General features: G+C 42.7%; 1 non-coding gene across 1 annotated transcript; it reads right to left on the bottom strand.

Annotated features, from left to right (window-relative positions):
- Nucleotides 1-52: 52 nt before the first annotated feature.
- LOC129057753 (uncharacterized) lies at nt 53-23,084 on the bottom strand. Its single transcript, XR_008522505.1, has 4 exons — nt 22,947-23,084; nt 17,743-17,852; nt 999-1,100; nt 53-459 (listed from the first exon to the last, which is right to left on the bottom strand). It is a non-coding gene; the product is annotated as an uncharacterized LOC129057753 (transcript).
- Between the last annotated feature and the right edge of the window lie 603 nt (nt 23,085-23,687).

Raw genomic sequence — 23,687 nt, 5'->3', positions numbered from 1 at the left:
GTATTTTTATTTAGAATTTTAAAGATGAAGCTTAAATTATTTCAATAATATTGTCTTCGTCCAAATGCATTTAGTTTCAAGGTGAAACTACTTATCAATTCCTATATAACACACTCAGGGATCACCTATTTCAAAGGTTTCTCCTTACCAGCTAGGAAACACTGCCTGGGTGGGTCAGACAGCATGTGGCTGGGGATTCAGGACAGTCAAGTCAGAGCCTCCCACCTGTCTAGCAATGCGTGGTAACCTGGGTCATGAGAACTGCCGGAGCCTGTGTCCTGGAGATAGAAATGAAGTATGGAGGCTCCCACCCAGAGGCCACACCACTAGCCCAGGTGCTGAGCCCTGTTTCAGAATCCGTCACAACTTGTGCTTTCCTTTGTAGCTGTGTATCTATCCTGACTCCCACCTTGGACTCCAGCCTGGCTGTGGAGGGACAGCAGTGGCATGTGACCTGGGCTGTAAAGAAAGGGCACAATATCAGAGTGCAGAGATGGAGGCATGGGCCTGCTGAGGAGAGAAGCAGAAGACCCCCAGGGCATGTGACTAAAATGTTAGCACCTGCAACTTGAAATGAACATAGAACTGAAGGAACCCTCAATTTCATGTCATATGTCAGTATAGAGCCAGCAAATGTGAGAGCTGGGAGAAATAAGCAAGGTTATATCCCTGTGGTGGTCTTTGGCATGTCAAGTATAACAGAGGTTGGCACAAGCAAAATGCTTTCTTCAGTTCCAAATTCCAATTTCCCTGCAGAGAACAATAATATTTCCCTTCAGCTTACTTAGAGTGTGAGTCCACTTGTGAGAGAAAAGTCAGAAAAGAGAGGAAGAGAAAATGAAGAGAAAAAAAGGCAGCAAAGACAGAGATTTCTCACTCAAGTGGGGCTTAGCACTTTATCTGCAGGGTGTCCTTCCCAAAGCCCACAGTGCCAGTCTAATCATGACAAAAAAAAATATGACAAACCCAAATTGAGGAACAGTCTACAAAATACTCACCCTGTACTCCTCAAAGTGATCAAGGTCATGTAAACAAGAGAAGATGGAGAAACTGTCACAGTCCCAGGAGGGAGGGCTACTGAGGGCAACATGGCTGGGATCCTGGAAAAGAAAAGGATGCTCGTAGGAAACTGGTAGAATCCAAATAACACCTTTAGTTTGGTTTACAGTGATGTATAATGATGAATTCTTAGTCCTGACAAATGTACCATGGTTATATAAGATGTTAACATTAGGAGAAATTGGATGAAGGGTATACAAGGATTCTGTGCTATACTGGCAACTTTTCTGTAAATCTAAAACTATTCCAAAGTTTAAAAGTTATTTACAAAACTTAGGAGAATCAAAGGAAAAGAAACATGAGCCTTAAAATATATTATTTGACTTCTTTGGAGAGAAGGAGAGCTGTATAAGACTTATATAAAAGGGACCAGCAGTATATGCTTTGGAGTTCATGGACAAAGTTACATAAACCTATGTACTGGCAAAGAAATTTGTATAGATTAAATAAAAGTTTCCCAAAGTATATTGCACATGAGTATTATTCTCTACCTATGGGTGAATGGAGGCTTTTAGGAGGAAGGATAACAGCAGCTCATATTTATTGAAAGACTCTGTTTAAAGAACTTTAAAGTTCCAGAACTTTAAAGGCATGATCTCTTTTAAACCTCACAACCATCTTACAAGGTAAATGCTGTTATTGTCTCTCCAGACACAATAGGACATTGGTTACATACAATGAGTTTAAGTAACTTACTCTAGGTCTACACAGCTAGGAAAAATGAGTTGGGACTTGAACAAAGATGGCTGGTGCCTGAGTCACATACACCATGATACTCTTCTGTTTCTCAAAAAGCCATCCACTTCCCCAGGATCTGAGCCATCTCTATGTTCTGGCTCCCAGCTAGGCCCTAAAGATACAGTGAGAAGCCAAACAAATATGGTATACTAGATATATGTTTTCAGTCTTTATTTCATTTGCTCCTCATAATAATTTAGAGAGGCAAGTGGAAATGCTATTTTTATTCCCATGTTATAGTTAAGAAAAGTGAGACCCAGGATGCCAAGCAACTCAGCAGAAGCTAATGATGGGGAAATAGGGTGGGGGGTTGGGCAGAAAGTCTACCACTGAATTCCCTGAGCTCCTAGCTTTCTGCGTGTGATAATCCTCCAATCTGGTTGATTACTAGTGTGCTCCATCCATGCCTTTAAGCTTCATTGATATTTCCCAGTGAAGAGAATTTTGAGCAGGACTTAGATCTGCAGAAGGAGCCACCCTGAATGAGTGAAAATCTGGTTTGCAGAGGAAACCTGGAGACCAAGGAGGCTGAGCCATTGAGATATGCAATGTGAGCCCTCCTGGGAGAAGATTGGGGTCCTGATGAGGTGAGTTCCTGGTGGGACTCTTACATCTGTCCTGTCCACACAGATGTACACAAGCCTGCTTCCTGAATCATGTTCAACAAAAGCCTTCTCCACCCAAAGAAATGCAACACTTTACCTCCCAAATGCTGCGGGTGCTTCCCCTGAGTATTTTTAAGGTCTTGTTTGGCAAAGAGACTGTGCTGGTTTCTAGAGATCAACGAGCTGGTGGTCATGTAGGAGGCACTCAGCATTTCTGGTTGGCATCCTAGCCAATGTCAGAAAGTCAAGGTAAGGGAGGCATAATGGCAAAATGGCATAATGGCAAAATTTTTGGCATAATGACAAAATTTTTGGCATAATGGCAAAAATCTCAATTACTTTTGCACCAACCTAATATAATACAAAGATTAATTGATAAGATAATATGAAAAAACATTTTGAATAGTTGTGTTACTTCAACTATATTTGCCTCTTTGTGAGTGTAGTGCATTTCTTCTTCATCCTTACAACTAATTAGGGCTTAGATGAGTGACTGTCATTCATTCATTTATTCATTCATTCAGAAACATTTACTAAGCACCTATTGAGTGCTGGATATGGAAGTGTAGGAAAAGGCAGAGTAACTAAGGTTCAACTTCTGTCTTCAAGAAGTTTACATGTAGAGGCACTCCCAGACATGTAGAGAAAAAAGTGCAATACAGAGAAAACAGGGCAATAATCATCATGTGCCCCCCAGGTACAAGGGGCCTTAAAAGAGAGAGGGAACAGCTTGGCTTGGGGAAATCACACAGAGTTTCATAGAGAATAAGATGCTTGTGTTGAATTTGAAAGAAGAGTGAGTTTTCCAAAAGGACTAGGGGAGAAAGGTCATTCCAAGATAACTTTGCTGAGGATCAAATGTAGCATATGAGCTGCAGAAATACGGGCAAGAATGGCCTGTGGATTAAGATACTTGTTCACTAATCATAAATTCAAGGACAGAGAAAATGTGGGGCATCTGGATGTGTACACAGAGCAAGGCCACAGCCCAGACAAGACAAACAGCAGGTACAAAGGAGGCAAGGGAATGATGTGGTCCTGAGTGTTTTGGGAAACATTAGAGGCTTGGCCTAGAGGGAAATTGAGACAGGGGAGGAGAGACCTTAGGCTGGACAGGTCAGCCATATATCAGGTGTAGTCTTAAATGCCTGATTTGGGTCCCATAGGTCCTGAAAAGTAAGCTCACTTACCCATCAAAAGAGACCTGCAGACCACAGAAACCATTAGCAAATATCACTGGAGAAACAAAATCACAGGCTCCTATTGTCTGGAGTCATGGCACTGGATAGTCCCTGGGTTTGAATCAGAAAGAGAAGCAGCAGCAGATTTGCAAGGCATTGAAAATCCTGCAACAATCACCTTAACAATTGCCATGAAACTCTAGTCTCCAGAACTCAGATCTTCAGGGCTGGGCCTTGAGTTACAAGCGTCAGGTAGAAGGGGCCTGTTTTTACCAACCCCACATCCTGGCTAGGGAAGTGAGAGTAGCACATGAAGGAAAAGAGGTAGAAGACTTCAGGTCCCGGTGCCACCAACTCTGCAGTGGGGGATGAGAGAAAGACAGAATGGGAAAAGCAGGCACAGTTGGAGGAACATCTCCAGCCCTGGCTTCTGAGAAAAACAGGATTCTAACTAATAGTAAGCACTACTCCATTTTCACCAAAAATAGAGAATTCCCCATTTTAGAGATTTCTAGCCTTTTTTTTTTTTGGAGTCAAAAATGTATATGGCATTTTATGAAAGTTCTGTATCTCCGGAATACACAGATCTATGTATAATATTCCACAGAATTTATGAACCCACTAAAATCAATGGGATCCAAAAACTCCAGTTGAGCCCTTTGCTCTGAATCCGATGCTTTTAGGGCTCTCGTGGGCTACTCCTGGAACAAGGAATAAGCAAAATTGTGAGCCAGCCCAGTCCTCCGAGTTACATCCCCAAAAACAGGAGAGGCCTATGAAGCCACTTTTTTTTTTTTTTTTTTTTTTTGAGACCTGGTCTCACTCTGTCACCCAGGCTGGAGTGCAGTGGCGCAATCTCAGCTCACTGCAACCTCCACCTCCTGAGTTCAAGCGATTGCCCTGCCTCAGCCTCCCAAGTAGCTGGGATTACAGGCGCCTGCCACCATGCACGGCTAATTTTTTATATTTTTAGTAGAGACGGGGTTTCACCACGTTAGCCAGGACAGTGTCGATCTCCTGACCTCGTGATCCGCCTGCCTCGGCCTCCCAAAGTGCTGGGATTACAGGTGTGAGCCACCATGCCCGACCGAAGCCACTTCTTTACAGATGTTCGACCACCATGCTTGTTGTATAGAGGCCTTAAAGTTTGCCCAGCTCTGAGTCTAAGTCCAGTCACCTCTACAGATGGTACATTCTGTTCTGGAGGTAGACAAAACGCAAACTGATAGCATTAGAATCATACCTTTTATCTCTCTGGGTACACCTAGGGTCTGAAATGTAGCACCATGTCAGTTTCCTCCCACCCTACACTAGGATCCCTATGACATTGCACTGAATCATCACTTCCCAATAAAAGGATTTAAAACATTGCAAAATGAGGCTGGCTGAGTGAGGATCCCTGAAGCACTGTGTAACCTGCTGACATAACAGCTGGACTACAGCCCAGTGCATGGGCAAGGCCGACACGAACCCTTGACATCCTACCCCTGGGAGATGCTGAGCCTCCATCTGCCCTTTCTCTTCTTCTCCACATACCTTCTCACCTTCCCTTCCCTTAATATCTCACTGTTCTCAAAATTTGTTCTCTAATAATTATTTTTTCAGGCAAGGATGTAAAGCACTCAATCTTTTTATTGACTTATCCTGATCTCTGTGAGCCTAAAATTCCTGAGATTGAAACCCCCATGATACATCTCCTACTCTGCCAAATGCCCCCTCCTCCTGCAGACAAAGGAATGCCAGAAGTCCATCTACTCTTAGCCCAGTCCTCCAGGTGACAAGTGCCCCATCTCAAGAAGCACTGGAGAATCCAATCCTCTCATTCTCCTCACACACTACAGACCTGGAGTCATTGAATAAGCATCCCCTAATAGGGAAGAAAAAATTTCATTCTTAGTGGCAGTCAGCAGGAGGCAGAGGCTCTTCCAGCCTAATGACTTGCAAATCAAAAGCATGAAAACCAGAATGCACCTTTGAACCTCTTTCCCATCCAGCCTAGATGTCCTCATAATTTTCTCCCATAGCGTTCCTGGTTATTTTTGCTACCAGAGCAATAACCTTCCCCGTGCATTTTTTTACATGTTGGAGGAGGAGCTATCCAGTGATCTCAAAGCATATGTTTTTGATTCTCATAAGATTATGGATACCAAAGGAATAAAAATGGAAATCACTACTGCCAAGATATGAAAGAAAGTTTGCATAGTAAAATAATTTAAACCTAACATTTGGACCCAATAAGGCAAACGCAACGTTTTTTCCATATTTTTGGAAAATGTGCATTTTCTTTACATTAAGTGGTACCAATAAAAAATAATGATTCTCACTCCGTTTATTTCTATAAGTTAGATTGGCTTACAGTTTTCCAGGACATGGTTTTCGATCAAGCTATATGGCAAACACCTGGGCATAAAATACACTCAGCTATTTACTTCCATGTGGGAAAAATGGGTCACCATTCCTTTCTTTAAAAAAAAAAAAAAAAAAAAAAAAACTAGAGTAAAGGTCAGCTGAAGCCAGTTAGCATATTTAGTACTCAGTATCTGCCGAGAATGAGTGTTACATCAACAATTTGTGGTGATCGTGAGCAAGCCCAGGAAGTTCCTTACAGATAGGGAGGGCAACTGCTTTCCAATTCCAGGCCCGGTGATTCTGCAATACATGCTGGTAAGAACATTTGACTCATCCTGGAATGGGATAAAGAAACACAGAAGACCAAATAATGAAGAAGGACTAGAAAACATTTTTGTACATACTTCATATGTGAAGCTACTACTCTGGGGGGAAATCCATCCAGTGAAAGCATGGGCCTGCAAATGTTAAAGAAGCAGTGGCCGAGGAGGATGAGGAGATGGGTAACTGGGGAAGTGGGGAGGAGGGATGGAGAAGGGTAACAGCAGAGAAAAGAAAGAGAGGGGAGACGAAAAATGGAAGAACGAGAAGAGATTAAATAACAGTTGAATATGGAACTCACATTGTTTAAAAGAGAGAGTCTTAGAAGATCTCCCTCCAGTGCTGAGGTGGTCAGAAAAACCAACGTCAGCCTGGAATGGCGGGGCGATCACTAAGCTCAGGCCAGGAGCCACGGCTCCACCACTGCTGTAACTCGCTGTACACAAGTTTCCAGCTACTGACGACTACCTTTTCTCACCAATTAAATGTGACAGATTCCCTCCTCACCCATCTCTGAGGCCTGTTGGAAAGCTCAAAACAAGAAGAATGCAAATGAACTGTGATAGCTATAAAATATTCCACACGTGGAGTGTGAAAAGTGGATGGAGTGGAAGATGGTGAATTATTTATTATTCCTTGGCTTAAGTCTCAGCTCTTTGTAAGTGTTCATGTCCTTGGTGGCTATGTATTTAGACTAAAATAAAATCACTTTGAATGCTTTGCCCACCAACGGTAGGAGCCCCAGCATCTCTGGCAATATATCAGAAGATTCTTAGGGTGGTTCTATTTGTCCCAGTTCCCTCTAGCTCCAATTTCCCATTCTTCCTGAATTCTTAACCCTGCTCCAGTTTCATCTTCTGCAGGTGTCAGAATTTCTCGGACCATCACTGGAGCCTACCTTAGTTTTTGCATGTCCCTCGAAGTACTACAGACACTAGCTTTGGCAGGTAGAGACTGCAGCACAACAACCAACCTAAAATTAAATGCCAGTGACTCCTTTTTTAGCACCCCTTGCTTGTTAAAAACTCCTCACTGTCATCTCTTTGCAAAGAGCCCCAACCTGCTGCCACCCAGATTGAATTCGTTTTCCTTCTCTTGTATCCCATCAAGCATCAACCCCTTCACTTCTGTCACTCTTCTCCCTGTCCCTCTTGTTTAGTTCTGGCCCAGGGGCATCACATCTCCTGGGGAATTTTTTTTTAGATACCCATGCATAGACCAATCACATCAGAGGCTCTAAAGGTGGGGTACATACATGCATATTTTTTTCAAAGCTCCTCTAATGTGATTCTAATGCACAGCCAAGATTGGAAGCCATATCCAGTCTAGCTCAGTTAAGCCATGTCCTGGGGGGAAGCTCACCTTCCACACTCCAAAAAGTCATCAAAGTATTTAGCAGAACAAAAGACAATTCTCTCCCTCAGAGAACTGATGCCAGTTTTTGTTTTTTTTTTTTTTAACTGAACATTACTTTCCCTGCCACAGTGTTATCTTAAGCGATTTGCCAATGATCCACACTTTATGATCCAGAGGTCAGGATCATTCTCCAATGTGAGCATTTCTTGGTGAATCCCTCGCTCTCCCACCCTGGCTCATTTTCCTAGGTCACAGAGTAACAGCGTGGTCAGGGAAGAAACCAAGGAATCCACACAGAGGAACGTGGTGTATTTGTTGAGAGATTTTATGGCAGTTAGAAATCCAAACCGAACATTAGTTTGGAATAATGTTGACAGAAACATTCGCAGCTGTGAGGAAAACAAAACAAAGCTAAAAAGCAGCTCCATGGTGGTGGTGGTGTCTTGTTTTAAGAGTAGATAGAGTTATTTTTCTGAATATGTCTTTAAATTTCCAAATACATTTGAGTTCCATCTTATTTTGTATCTAACCACTTATGTCATCAGCCTAATGTTGTACATCCTCAGCAAGCCTCTCAACTTTTCTGAACTTATCTAAAATCAGAGGATTGGGCCTGGTGAGCTCTAAAGCTGTTACTGATTTCCTACGAGTTTATAATATCCCACCCCCTCCAACACACACACACACCATTTTGTTTATTGATTTATAGTCTATGGGATGATGTTGCATATACGTCCTCTCCTTTGTCATCCTAACAACCCTGGGAAGACGGTAAGCAGGGCAGGGATTATTATCCATTTTTCTAGCAAAGAAATCTCACATTCAGAGAGCATAGTGACTGGCCCAAGTACACATTGCCAGGACATGGCAGAGCCATTGCTTTTAACACAGTCCTCTTACTCTGATTTAGGAACGCTTTCTACCTGTCATGCCTCATCTCTGCTGTCACCTTGCTACCACTGTCTCTCTTCATGCACATATGCATGCGTGCATATGCACCAGTGCACACACATGCACACACCCCTAACTCACAGAGAGGCCACATTCCCTGTAAACAATGCCACCTGACAAGGATTGATCAAGAAAGAATGTTAGATGCCCAGGAACATCCATACCTTCTGTTTCCTGGATGGAAGACAGAACGCAAGCCTGGCAACTATGACCCACTCACAGACTTTTTTCTCCATTTTCCCTTCCATCCTGCTGTGCCCTCATGGACTCACCCCAGAGACTCTGCATATCTGCTCTCAGGACAGGTGCTGATGTCAGGCCCTGCCATAGTCTGAACAAGTCTATGTCACCTGCCCCTGGGGGAAAGCATTTTAGACTCTTTCTTTATTGGGGAAAGAAAGGGTAATTCATAACCTGATAGGATTAGGCCTAGTGCAGAGCTGCTAGAATGTTCACTAACTGTTGGGTTTCTGGATCTTGGAGCCAGAGGGCTTGGTGGAGGGCTAGCTTATCTCCCTGGCTTAGGAGAGGTCAGACCTGTCACAAGGCAGCAGCAACAGGAGAGACTGTGGGAGGTTGAGCCCTGCTGGAGCCGCACCCCTCCCATTATGTGAGTCAGGCCCTGTGTCCTTCTATAGGGTCTTTCTGTGCTTGCCTGGGAGCAGAGCAATCCAGTCCCACCCACAAGGAAAACTGAGCCCTGCTCTCTTTGAAGCTCAGAGCTGGTGTCATGAGATTAAGAGTTCGTGGGAATTCTAGACTAAGCAGGTGACTTTGGGGTGCCAGCCTTGGACAGTAGGATGTTTGTGATTTTGAGTTACTTCTATAAATCTCTTCAAGCTCAAGGCTGTGCAGAAAACCTTGGGTGAGAGCGAGAAGGAGGATAAGTTGTGGGAGAGGGTGGATGCCCTTAAAATGCCACTAGGAAACCATTGTGTGAGGGTCTATTTCACCACCGATTGCTGGGAACCAAAATAAAATCTCCTTCCTTGCTCCCCTCTGCATCCTTCTCCTGTGCTGTTCTCTGAGACCCAGGCTTGGGGACTGAACACATATGGGTCTAGTTGGTGGATGCTGTTGTTCTCTAAGGCTGTAAATTCAGACTGCCACAAATCAGCTTCAGCGTAACTTCAGCACCAGACACGCAGGCGTTCACATTAAAGTCCTGGTGTCCAGGCTGAAATATGGCTGCACATGTTCCCTTCTGCACTGCCGGCCTGCTGGAGATGCCACCCTGTCACAGATGGTTTATGGAGGAGGGCAGAAAGGATGGAGCACAGTGGCCAGCTACCACCCCAGCCAAGGCGCCTGCCGGCTTTGATCTCCTGCTGGTCAGCCCCACGTCATCATAGATGGTGAGCGATTCCTGACCACAGCATTGTTCGTGCTGAATGTCGTCTTCCCCAAGTAACTCTTTGTGACATCTCACTGTCACCAGCTAAATACAGGGCATTCCAGGTCCTTTGGTTTTCCGAGTGCAAAGACAGCTGACGCAGGGCCTGCCCATCCCTTTGCATGAAAATGCTCCTTCTTGGAGGCCTTACTGGAAGAATCTGAGCTTGGTACAGGCAGGACATTATCGCAAAGCAAGTTTGAAACACTGAGTTTCCTGAGTCCCAGGACATACCTGGCCTTGTAGATCAAGAACAAATATACACGTGTCTCAAAAGTGGTTTGTCCCATCATCTTGCCTTCCTGACCCCAAGATAAGTCCACAGGCTGAGGCAGCGTGGCTGGGCCTCACTGAGGCCAAGCCCAGAGCATGAGCATGGAGTTCTCCCATGGCCTGAGGCCTCAGAGGAAATCTGAAGCTAGCAGGGCTCCTTCTCTGACCCCTCCAGTGATTCTGCATGGGCGGCTGAAGTCAAAAGACTGATAGGTATCACCTTTGCCCAGTTCTCTTTCAGGCTGGCAATCCGGAGAAGAAAGTTTGGGGGTATTTCAAGTAGTCTCATTACCACTCCGTCACCCCCACATTCATTCCCTGGCATTCACTGAGTGCTCACGTGGTGTTAAGCGCCATTCTAGACACCACAGGGATATTAAAAAGATCTGAATTTTTGCCCTCAAGGAACTTTGGTCTTGCAAAAATGTGAGGTGTCCATCGAGAGCCCAAGGCTCCAATGCTATACAGCAGCTGCACAGTCAAGACAATGAGAGCTCTAAGGAGAAATGGACCCGACCTGGGAGAGTCAGCAAAGGCCTCCTGAAGGAGCCGGTCTTCATCTGGGAGCCTGATAGTGGGTTGAATTCTGTCCCCTCAAAAGATGTTGGAGTCCTGGCCCCTAGTACCTCAGGGTGGGACCAAATTTGGAAAGAAGATGGTTGCAGGTGTAACTAGCTAGGATGAGGCCATGCTGCAGGAGGAGGTCCTCCATCCAATATCACTGGTGTCCTCGTAGAAACAGAACACAGAGAGATGACGGCCATGTGAAGACAGTGGCTATGCGAAGATGGCAGTGGAGACTGGAGTGAGGCATCCACAAGCCCAGGCATGCCCAGGCGAGAGGCGTGGGGCACGTTTTCCCTCAGAGTTCCCAGAATGAATCAACCCTGCCTACTGCCTACACCCTGGTTTCAAACTTTTAGACTCCAAAACCATGAGAGAATAAATTTCTGTTGCTTTAAGTCCAGTGCGTGGTACTTTGTTACTGCAACATTTGGAGACAAATATAGGGTTAAGTCCAAAACAAGAAGCAGGACGGGAGGGAGTCTCAGGAGCCCAGAGGTGGCAATGAGTATTTGAGTGTTGCACAGCAAGAACCCAACCAACAACAACAAAGGATTTCACAAGAGAAATTAGAGAAAGCAAACTAGACCTCCTTTCCCCAGAGTTCCTATGGGTGCCTCCTTGTCTTTAGGGGGTCATCCCACCCCTCTGCCCACATGGTGGGAAAAGGAGCCAGACATGCGGCTTCATCACCTCTCCTCTGGCTTCATCACCTCTCCCTGATGCAGGGATGGGTAAGGAGTGGGCATGTAACTCAAGCAGCATGGCCACCCTACTCTACCTTCTTGGCCACAGCAATTGGTCCATGATGAACACTGCCCCCAGGAAACCCCATTCAAGACTTCTTATTTTGATTATTATTAAATCTGGTAGAAAAGAACTTTTTTCTGTCTGGTCTCAGGCCTATGAAACATGAACTGGAAGCTGCCCACAGCCATGTCCCCTTAATGTGAATAAAAAAGAAGAGATAGAATGACCTTGTATCATTCAAGCCCCTAGTTCTGGTCACTGAGGTTCCTGGTCACTGAGGTTCCTAAGTCCAAAATATAGGGTTGTTTTGGACTTAACCCTATATTTGTCTCCAAATGTTGCAGTAACAAAGTACCACGCACTGGACTTAAAGCAACAGAAATTTATTCTCTCATGGTTTTGGAGTCTAAATTTTTGCCTTGCTCCTTTCCAATTTTTCCATTGATTCTAGAAACTATCCCAGTAGCCTTCCCCCATCACACAAAAACAAAAATAAATATAATTTTGTTTAAACTAACTCAAATAGATTTTGGCTACTTGCTATCAAAGGAGCCTCAACCAGGACATCATAGTGGAAAGCACATTGCCTACATCTCAAGGAGCTTTGGACACCAGGCAGCACAGAGCCTACAAGCACACGAGGCAACAGAGAAATGGGGGCCGCACTTCATCCTTTTTTCAGGCACCCACTCCTGTGATCATTTCGCTAATCCATTCATGAGAGAGGCGCACGCATGGCCTAATTACCTCTTAAAGGCGCCATCTACTAACTATAATAGCAATTAAATTTCAACATGAGTTTTGGAGGGGATATTCAAACCATAGCATTCTGCCCTTGGCCCCTAAAACTCATGTCCTTCTCACACACAAAATACATTCATTCCATCTCAATAGCCCAAAAGTCTTAACTTGTTCCAGCATAAATTCAAAAGTCCAAAGTCTCATCTAAATCAGACATGGATAGCTGAGCCCCAAAGCACAATTCATCCTGAGGCAAACTCCCTCCAGCTGTAAGCCTGTGAAATCAAAACAAGTTACCTACTTCCAAAATGCAATGGTGAGACAGGCATAGAATAGACATTTCTACAGCAAAAAGGAGCAACAAGAAAGAAGAAGGGAGTAAGAGGCCTCAAGTAAGTCCAAAACCCAATAGGGAAAACAACATTAAGTCTTTTTTTTTTTTTTTTTTTTTTTTTTTTTGAGAAAGAGTCTCACTCTGTTGCTCTGTCCCCCAGGCTGGAGTGCAGTGGCATGATTCAGCTCACTCAACCTCTGCCTCTCTGGTTCAAGCGATTCTCCAAGTCTCAGCTGTGACTTACAGGTGTGCACCATGATGCCTAGCTAATTTTTGTATTTTTTCAGTAGAGACAGCATTTCACCATGTTGGCCAGGCTGATCTCAAATTCCTGACCTTAGATGATCCACCCGCCCAGCCTCCCAAAGTGTTGGGATTACAGGCGTGAGCCACCACACCCCATACAATAAGTCTTAAAGCTAGAGAATAATCTCCTTTGATTCTACATTCTGCTTCCTGGCCACACTACTGTGGGAATTGGGCCCCCAAGGTCTCAGACAACCGCACTCCTATGGCTTTGCTGGACTCAGCCTTCCCAGCAGCTCTCAAGGGTTAGAGTCTTATACCTGCAGATTTCCCAGGCTGGAGTTACATACTAGTGACTCTGAAGTCCTGAGGTCTCTGAGGCGGCCTTGCTCTCTGGGCTCCACTAGGTGTTTCCCTGATGGGGGTGCTATGTAGCTCTACCCGTGCAGTAGGTTTCTGCCTGGGCTCCCAGGCCCTCTGCAACATCTCTCCGCAAAATCTGAAAGATGCCATTCTCCACGGCTCTGGCATTTTGCATAACTACAGAATTAGCACCAAACGGACACTGCTAAGGCTTATAGCATGTACATTTCAGAGTGGCAGGTCAAGCCACACAAGAACCCAACTGAGTCATGGCTGGGGCAGAGAGGAGTGCTGTACCAGAATGCAGGGCACAGAAACCTGAGATGGCTCTGAGCAGTGAGCCCATGAAAGGCACCCTGGGCCTATGCCCCAAAATCATTCTGCCCTCTTAGAGCTCTGAGTCTGTGATGGAAGTGGGCAGCCTCAAAGACTTTTGATGGCCTTCAGAGTCTTTCTTCCACTGTCCTGATGAATACTACCTGGCTCCTTTTATCCATGATAATCTGTTTATCAAAAATGGCTTGGCCACATCCTTAGTATTCTCTCCCAAATATGTTTTCTTACTCTTTACATAGACAGACTATAAACTTTCCAAATATTTCTATTCTGCTTTACTTTTCATTATAAATTTTATCTTTAAGTCATCTCTTTGCTCTTGCACCTTACTGTATGCAGTTACAAGCAGCCTCAATTCTTTGTTGCTTAAATATTTCTTCTGCCAGATATCCTAGTTCTACTTCCCATAAAGCCCTAGGACACAGACACAATTCCACCAAGTTTTTGCAACTACATAAAAAGGATAAAATTTACTTTCGTTTCCAATACTTTGTTCCTCATTTCCATCTAAGACTTCATCAGAAGGGCCTTTATTATCCATATTTCTACTAACATTCTGGTCATGACCACTTAAGTAATCTCTAAGAAGGTTCAGATTTTCCATGCAGCTCTCCTCTTCTGACCCTTCACCAAAAACACCCTTAATGCTCTGTTTATGGCAATACAGGCTTTTCTTAGCATTCTTCTTCAAACTCTTCTAGTCTGTACTTATTACTCAGTTCCAAAGCAGCTTCCACATTTTCAGGTATTTTTGAGTAGCAACAGCTCCACTTCTTGGTTCCAATCTTCTTAGTCTATTTTCGGCTGCAATAATAGAATACCACAGACTAGATAATTTAATAAAAATGGAAGCTTATTTGGCTCAGGGTTGTGGAGACTGGGAATTCCAAGAACACGGTTCTGGCATCTGGTGAGGGTCATCCCATGGCAGAAGCATAAGGCAGAAACAAGAACACAAGAGAGAGAGCGAGCAATGGGAACTGAACTTCACCCTTTTATCAGGAACCCACTCCCACAATAACTAACCTATTCCCACAATAACAGCATTGATCCATTTATGAGGGCCATGGCCTAATCATCTCTTAAAGGTCTTATATTTGTAATACTGTTACAATGACCATTAAATTTAAAAATTGTTTTTGGAGGGGACATTAAAACCACAGCAACAACCTTCTGAGAAGCAGCAGCACAGAAGATATTATTCTCAGTAAAATCCATCATTTCCCCAAAGATTAAGAACCCTTGCTATAAGCAATGAGGAGCCCTTACAAAGATAAGAACCACAAAAGGTGTCATCCTTCACTGACAGTAAGTGAGCACCCTCAGATACCCAGTCATTTAGTCAACAATCCCATAGTCAAGAGCTGTTAGGAGTGGGAAGATAGACATAATAGAATTTTATCCTCCAGAGGTTGCTGTCAGCTAGACGTGGTGATAGGCATACACATAATCTTGGTCAAAAGTCACATCAAGAAAGAAGGGTAAATAATGCTTTGGCAGCTCAGAAGCTAATGCCTAGAAGTTTTCCTTCCTCCTTAATCAAGCAGTTGTGCTGCAGTAAATAGAGCCCTGGACAGATTTTTCCATTATGAGTTGACCTAAGGTAAGTTACTCCATTTCTCAGAATCTCAATGTCTTCATTTTTTAAATGGATATAAGAATCCTGCTAGGCTACCTCAAAGGATTGTTGCAAGGTTCTAACAACAGAGAAAATATCTATTAAATTGTTTAGAACCTGAAAACCCTTAGGCAAAATGCACTCCACATTCTCTCTTTAGGAGAATCCAGTTTTTAAACCTACCTTCCTGCCACTCAAAGTGTGACCCATAGTCTATGCTGATTTACAGATCTCAAACTCTATCTCAAAAGTTGGAAATCCCAATTTGCAAGATCCTCCATGTATGCAAATTAAAGTTCGTATTTGTATGCAAGTTAAAGTTTGGCAGCACTCAACTGGGCTGTTCTTAGCATAATGTTATTATAACCTGACAGAGAAGAAAATCGACTTTAGGGCATAGCTGATGATAAGGGAACAAAAGCAGGGACCAGAGTTGTCCAGGTATGTTTTGGGCTTGCTGCCACTCAAATCAAGCTGGGCCTCCTCAGAACAGAGGATGTGCACAGGGACATTAGCTGCCTGGAGCACAAGATGCAGGAGCCACAGCCTGGGCTAGAACCAGTCTTTGGTGCACAGAAACCTTGGTCCTGCTGGATGCTGCCACTGCTGCAACATAGACATATGGTCTCCTTATTTCTCAGGTCAGAGTAACACCAGCATAGTTGCATATATCAGCACACTCACAGGGGATTAGCAAACATCTGGAGAGCACAGTCTCCTGTATTTTGCTAGTTTTAGGAGCAAGGAGCACAAGGGGGTTCTCAGAGTGCCTGTGTACAAGCCCAGCCCACTAAAGTGTCAGTGGGGTGGGGCAGTTCCTGGCTGTCAGCAGCCTCATCACTGGCCTCCAAGTGACCACAGCCAACAAATAGACAACAGAGTTGAGAGTCTAGGGCAGCAAGGTCCAGGCGATGCAGCATAAAAATCAGGATCTGTTGGGTAGCAACAGCAGTTAGGCCAAAAGGATCCCCCTGGTTCAGTTAGTTTTAGAAACACCACGTTGAACAATGTTAAACTTGTTCCTTTACAGGAGACCAATGCAAGGGTACATCATGAATCTTGAAAAGGAACATATGTAGGCTTTATTTTCTGAGCAGTTTTGATCACAGAACTCTTCTTATCCTACTTTAGATAGAAAGTTTTCAGAGCAGATTCTGGGAAACACTAGCAAAGATGGGAGGCAAGAGAGATTCCTTCAGGGAAGGAAGATGGCCCATGAATGTCTATAGCAGAAGTTCTAAGGGCTTTTTTGTTTAGGGTAATCAAGCAACCAAAGCATATAGATGTTTCCATCAGACATGCCTGCTGTAGTTTGAAGGTCTGTCCCCCTCCAAATCTCATATTGAAATTTGATCCCCAATGTTAAAAATGAGACTAATGGGAGGTACTTGGATCATGGGGATGGAGCCATAATGAATAGATTAATTCCCTCCCTGGAGGAAGGATGAGTAAAGTTTTCACTCTATTAGTTCCCAAAAGAGCTGATCGTTTCAGAGAGCCTGGCACCTCCCCTGCCTCTCTCTTGCTTCCTCTCTTGCCATGTGATCTCAGCACATCCTGGCTCCCCTTCACCCTCCACCATGAATGGAAGCAACTTAAGCCCCTCACCAGATGCCCAGTCTTAAACCTTCTAGCCAACAGAAATGTGAGTCAAATAAACCTCTTTTCTTTATAAATTATCCATCCTCAGGTATTCCATTATAGCAACATCAAACAGGCTAAGACAAAGCCAAATGCATCAAGGGGTCTGCTATGACAATAACCACCATCAACATGTAATGAACACTCACTGTGAGCTAGGAGGTGCATTAGGAGGCACATTAGGAGTGGGGCTTTATGCACATTGTCTCGCTGAATCCTCTGAACTATTATTTAAGGAAGCTACTACAATTCTCATCCTCATTTTCAGATGATGAAACTAAGGCTTTAAAAAGTCAAATAAGTTGCCTTAAGTCTTACAGCTAGTTAGTGGTACTAGTTAGTGGTAAAGCTGAATTCCAAACTAGATCTGACTTCATACGCCTGTTAAAATGCCATAAAAATTCCTTAGTCCTTGGCACACAGGAAATATGCCCCAGGAAAGACTAGTTGCTTAGCTTGTAGGGTCACCTTTGGGGCAGGGAGTCATTTCTGGTGGCTCTGGACAGGACACACAGAGATCAAAGCCCCAGCTGATGTGCAGGGTTCACTGCTCCTTGGTTTTGTGTTTTAGGTTTATCAACCTCATCTTGTCACCATATTTTCATATGGTGACTTCATCAAACTCACCATATGGTGAATGTAAAGACCAGGAAATTCAGGAACACTAGTCATAGAGCTTGTGTCAGTTTGCTGGCATTAATCTCCACCCCTCTACCTCTGTAATTAGCTATTAGTTGGGTTAAATGAGTAACTACTGTGCCTCACACATCTGTCAAGGCACTATTTTTATATTTACCAATTACAAACTGGAAAATAGTTTGTCACTCTCAATCAATAAACCTGGTATTTTGCAAGAAAACTACTAAAGCGTTTTCCTCTGTGCAAAAAAAAAAAAAGAAAAAGAAAAACTTCCAAAGACTTACCTCAAGCAAACAAACAGGCCAGCCCACTTTGTCATGAATGAATCCATGGCTTCCATGGGAACTTTTCCTTCTGAGTATAAGAATTGCCCTTCCATATGCCATCTTCATTTCTAGTAGAAGGAGAAAGAAAAAAGAAACCCTGAAGTCAGAATATTTCAGATGCAAGAGAGTATTAAAAAAAAAGAAAAGAAAAGAAAACCATCTGTGAGCAGGCAACAAGTTTTCCTGCCCTGGCTCTGCTACTAACAAGATGGCGACATCTCCCATAATAACTCCCCACTTTCTCACCTATAAAATGAGGGGTTGTGGCCAAGTGCGGTGGCTCATGCCTGTAATCCCAGCACTTTGGGAGGCCGAGGCGGGCAGATCACCTGAGGTTGGGAGCTTGAGATCAGCCTGACCAACATGGGGAAACCCCTTCTCTACTAACAATACAAAAATTAGCTGGGCATGATGGTGCGCATGCCTGTAATCCCAGCTACTTGGGAGGCTGAGGCATGAGAATCACTTGAACCTGGGAGGCGGAGGTTGCAGTGAGCCAAGATGGTGCCACTGCACTCCAGCCTGGGCAAGAAGAGTAAAACTCTGTCTCAAAAAAAAAAAAGAGGGGTTGTGTCACGAATACCTCAGACCTCCAGCTCATGGATTCCATGGTTGGTAGACCATATGATGACATTTGTACACCAGCCTCAGTGCAGACTACTAGGCAACACAGATCCCCCTGCTTCACCCCAGGGTAATGTCACAGTTTTGATCAGAAGAATTGCAAAACAAGAAGCTTTAACCTAAACCATTTCAGACAGATGGGACTCCAGCCTCCTTTTCAAGTTATTTTAAAAGGGTGTCCCAAATACTATACAATAGTCTTAGTGTCTAAATAGCATTCATGGTCTGCAAGTTCCTCTTTGTCTGTGGTCTAAATTTTTTCTACTAAAGTAAAAAATTAAGAACAGCTTTCCATTATATTGTGGGTCATGAAATTATTTATGTTTGGTTATAGTAAATAAATTGATTTCCAATCTGTTACTGTCTTATTTCATTTTTATTATTAATTTTAAAATTATTAATTAAACATGGACAAAAGTGTCTTAGTCCACTCAGGCTGTTATAACAAAATACTATAAACAGAGTAGCTTATAAACAACTGAGTACCATACCATAAACTGAGTAGCTTATAAGCAAATTTATTTCTCACAATTCTGGGGGCTAGGAAGTCCAAGATCAAGGCACCAGCACACTTGGTGTCTGGTGAGAGGTCTCTTTCTGGTTCACAGATGGTGGCTTCTAGCTGTGTCCCCACATGACAGAAGGGGCAAGGCAACTCTCTGGGGCCTCTTTTATAAGGACACTAATTCCATTCACAAGGGATGTGACTTTATGACCTAATCACCTCCCAAAAGCCCTACCTCCTAATACCAACTGATTGGTGATTAGGTTTCAATATATGAATTTTGGGGTGACACTAACATTCAGACTATAGCAAAAAGTGTTGGAAATAACATAGCAGAGACCTGTATACCCACTTCCCAGATTTCATGCATATTCATATTTTTGCAGTTTTTGGTAAATTAAAAAGAGCAATTGTTTTTAAAAGATATAAAACACTACAAATATAGTTAGCAACCTCCCGACTCCTAATCCACTCCCTTTCTTCATCTGCAAAGGCAACCACTATTAGAAATTGTTCTGTGTGCCTCTCAGGCAGATTTTTATACTTTTACCACATATGTATACACACATAGTAATATAAAGCACTGTTTAGAAATATTAAATGGATAGAAATGGTACCACATTGAATACATCATTTTAAAAATTGTGTTTTTTCTCAATGAATGTTCTTAAGATTCATCAATATTGAATGTATTTTTATATAATTAAGTTGATCCCAAGGTTTTTGCTATTATAGGCAATGTTATAGACTAGGAACATACTTGTTAACGTACCCTTTTACAAATATAGGACATTTCTCTAAGACATACACCTAGAAGTACTTGCACCAAGGTACACTTTTACCAGCACTGTATAATTTCCTCATTTTCTTTCCTTTTTTTTTTTTTTGGACAGAGTTTTGCTCTTGTTGCCCAGCTGGAGTGCAATGGCGCAATCTCAGCTCACTACAACCTCCGTTTATCAGGTTCAAGCAATTCTCCTGCCTCAGCCTCCCCAGTAGCTGGGATTGCAGGCATGCCACCACGCCCGGCTAATTTTTGTATTTTTAGTAGAGACAAGGTTTCACCATGTTGGCCAGGCTGGTCTCAAACTCCTGACCTCAGGTGATCCACCCACCTCAGCCTCCCAAAGTGCTGGGATTATAGGCGTGAGCCACTGCCCCCTGCCAATTTCCTCATTTTCTACATCTTTATTTGTAACACTTGATTGTGTCAGACTCTTCCATTTTTGCCAAATGGATGAGTGTTAAATGGCATTTATTGTTTTCCTTCATTCTCTTGAGTTTGAGCAACTTCTTGTATTTTTACTGGACAGTAATGTTTTCTGTGAGTTGCCAAACAAAATTAGTTGATTATTTGTATTCAGCTACTTTTCTCACTCTTGAGCTACTGTTCTTGCCGTTACTGATTTGCAGGAACTTTCTAATATGTTTCAGATACTAGTCCTTTGTTAGCATATGTGGTGAAAACATCTCCCATCCTATAGCTTGTCTTTCCCTTTGTCTATGGTTTCTTTTATCATGCAGAAGTTTGTAATTTTAATATAGAAAAATGTATCAATTAATTGCTTTATGATTTGCTTTCTCTGTGTTTTGTTCAAGTATTCCTTCCCTTTCCTGGGGTCATAAGTACATTCTCCTAGCCAATCTCACATAGACTATATGGTCTCAGTGTCCACCATCTTTCCTCTTCAGTTCTTTTAAAAAAATCACAAAGATTATTTGGACTATTACAAATTAATGTATGATTATTCCAAAAGACCTGGGAAAAGCAGAAAAAACAAATCAGTACATTATCCTCTAAACTTCATTTTTCTCATCTGTAAGATAAGAACAACAGTAATTACTGCATTTGGGTTGTTTGCATCCCAATTATATCAAAATTCTCATGTCGGGCCTCTAGCTGGCCAAAAAAAAAAAAAAATTTTTCTTCAATAGTCCTGTGTGCCCCTGCACTATTATATACCAGTGTGCAAAAGTTCCTGGGGAAATGAAGGAGCAGAGCTATGGACATGCTTATTGACTCAAGCCTGAGTGATGGGCAGGATCCCAGCAAGACAAATTCCATGAAGTCAGTAAAGCTGCTACCAAACCATAGCAGCACCCATTCTAGGTTCTGCTCCAATAGTACCTGGACTCCTTCCTTTTATAACCACACACTATTCTGACAGTGCCTAAAAGGGCATGGAAACTACTTGGAGAACAAAAGCCACCAGCTGACCTCATCCTCAGTACTTCCCTGGTCAGAGGAGTTAATTAGCCAAAGGGAAAACAATTGACTTTTTTGGTATTATATAATTCCATTGTATTTTTGCCAGGTATCGGATTTCACCACCCACTACCATGGTGTCACATCATGAAAGAACTTATTGTCAAACACACAGAACAAGGCGAGCTCATAACTTTGCAAGAAGTATAATTCCACATTTTTTGTCTCATTGCAATTGAAATCTTCAGGTCAATAGGTAATTACATTAACGCAACATGTCCTATTTCAAATGAACACTGCTCACGTTGAGAGGGCCCTCGCCTGAAGAAAGACTATTTTTAGGAAGCTTGGCAAAGGAAATTGATGTTTTCAGCCCAAGCATGCACTGCCAAATAACTAACTCCACCAAATTCTTTCTTACCAAAAAGGAAAAAAAGCAACAAAATAATAAAATCTTCCTTTTCACTATTTTGGGAATTATCTTCCCATGTCTAACTCCCTTCAGCTTTCAGAATCACCTTCACAAAACTGTGAGCAAAGCTTCCTTGTAGGATTGTGAAATTTGAAAGACAAATGGGAGCTCATCTGATTAGAAACTCTCATCCTTCCATGCCTTGGAGGAATCACAGAACTTTTTTGTTTATAGTGAAAATTTGATTAGAGAAGGACTGCATTTACGTTCAAGGACCCCAGAGCTATGGACTTTAGATGAAGAAAAATTTCAAACTCTTCTCGGACACACTAAAAATCCTTTAAAACATAAAAAGTAAACCCTTCTATGCACCCTTTATAGTTGTGCAAAAATAATCCTTATGATACTTTTAAAAGAACTGAGGAGGAAAAATGGTGGACACTGAGACCATATAGTCTACGTGAGATTGGCTAGGAGAATGTACTTATGCCCCCAGGAAAAAGGACTACTTGTATATTATGTCCATAAAGATTATTTGGACTATTATGAAATTAATGTACCATTATTCCAAAAGATCCAGGAAAAGCAGAAAAACAAGTCAGTACATTATTAGACCACTTTAAAAATAATTGTTATTACCCTTTCAGGAAACTATAGCACCTAGCACAGAAAGACAGCGAGAGAGAGAAAACTAAAGTTTAGCGAGTATCTACTCCAGCCTCTCCAAAATCCACAGATTGCCTTTCAAGATTCTCCATAATTTCACCCTACCCTATCTTTCCATACTTAAGCCGTACTCTGTCCTATCTGATCTGTCTGGTCATCACTGGCCTTTTCTCTTTCTTATGCCTAGATGAATCTTACTGATCTTTTAAGGCCCAGATGAAGTCCCAGGTCATCTATTAATAGCAAACCATCCCTGACAACTTAGCTTCTTTGTTTGTCATCAGTATTTATTAACCACACCATCCCATCAACAATTACCTCGTATTATTAGTCATCATGTATGCATTTCTGTTTTATATTCCCAACTAGACTTTAAACTTATCTTGAGGAAGAGCAGTCCTGGCTCTTCTTCCCTCTATACTTTATACTTCCTCAAGGGCACTAGAGCATAATCTTTAAGAGAAGTGTTCTGTAGTTAGAAGGCCCACATGTTCTAATTCTGGCTTGAAAGAAACAAAGTTGAGTTCCAAAGTCCTCAACAGGTAAACACTTTGGAATCATATAAGGCAGAGTAAATCCTTCTTGCTCAATAGCTTCAAAGACACTGTTGTGGGCCTGGCGCAGTGGCTCACACCTGTAATCCCAGCACTTTTGGAGGCCAAGGTAGGCAGATCACCTGAGGTCAGGAGTTCAAGATCAGCTTGGCCAACATGGTGAAACCCCATTTCTACTGAAAATACAAAAATTACCTGGGCATGGTGACGGGCACCTGTAGTCCCAGCCTCTTGGGAGTCTGAGTCAGGAGTACCGCTTGAACCCGGGAGATGGAGGTTGCAGGGAGCCGAGATCGCACCACTGCACCCCAGCCTGGGCGACAAAATGAGACTCTGTCTCAAAAAAAAAAAAAAAAAAAAAAAAAAGCACTTGTGTTATTTGTGTTATTCTCCCTGTATCTGCTCAGTATAATAAGGGATGGTCTAATGAGATTCCTGAGTGAGTATCCACAAAGAAGGTGGTCACGGAGGTAGATTCTTAAAATATCCCTTATATACAAAATTATTCTACATGAAAACAATTCCCTGAAGTTGCAAATAAATTGTTATGCATGATTGAAAGCAAACACCCAATCTTCAAACTTAAAACTGGAAAAGTGGTTCATATATTCACTCTCATAAGAGAAGCAGCAATTAACTTTTAAAAAAATACCTATCCTGGTTTTTATCTGAAAACCAGACATTTGAAAACAGTCAATGACTTTTAGCTTTCCAGAGCCTTTTGGCTTGATTATTCAACTTCAGGAAGCAAAGATTTAAAAAATCTTGCCATTCGTATATTTTAAGAGCCGCTGACACCTAATGGAAGGTTTTGAAAGAACATGTGGTTTCTAGGAAAGTGTGATACCAGTGGGCAGTTCTTCTCTCCAAAGACCTTCTATCATTTCTATCCAAGAGAGTTGTCCTGGAAGCTGACCCCAAGGACGCAGCAGGGGT

This window comes from Pongo abelii, chromosome 12 (assembly GCF_028885655.2).
Source record: "Pongo abelii isolate AG06213 chromosome 12, NHGRI_mPonAbe1-v2.0_pri, whole genome shotgun sequence".
NCBI lineage: Eukaryota > Metazoa > Chordata > Mammalia > Primates > Hominidae > Pongo > Pongo abelii.
The sequence above is the reverse complement of the archived record's forward strand: the minus strand, read 5'-3'. Positions and strand labels throughout refer to the sequence as shown.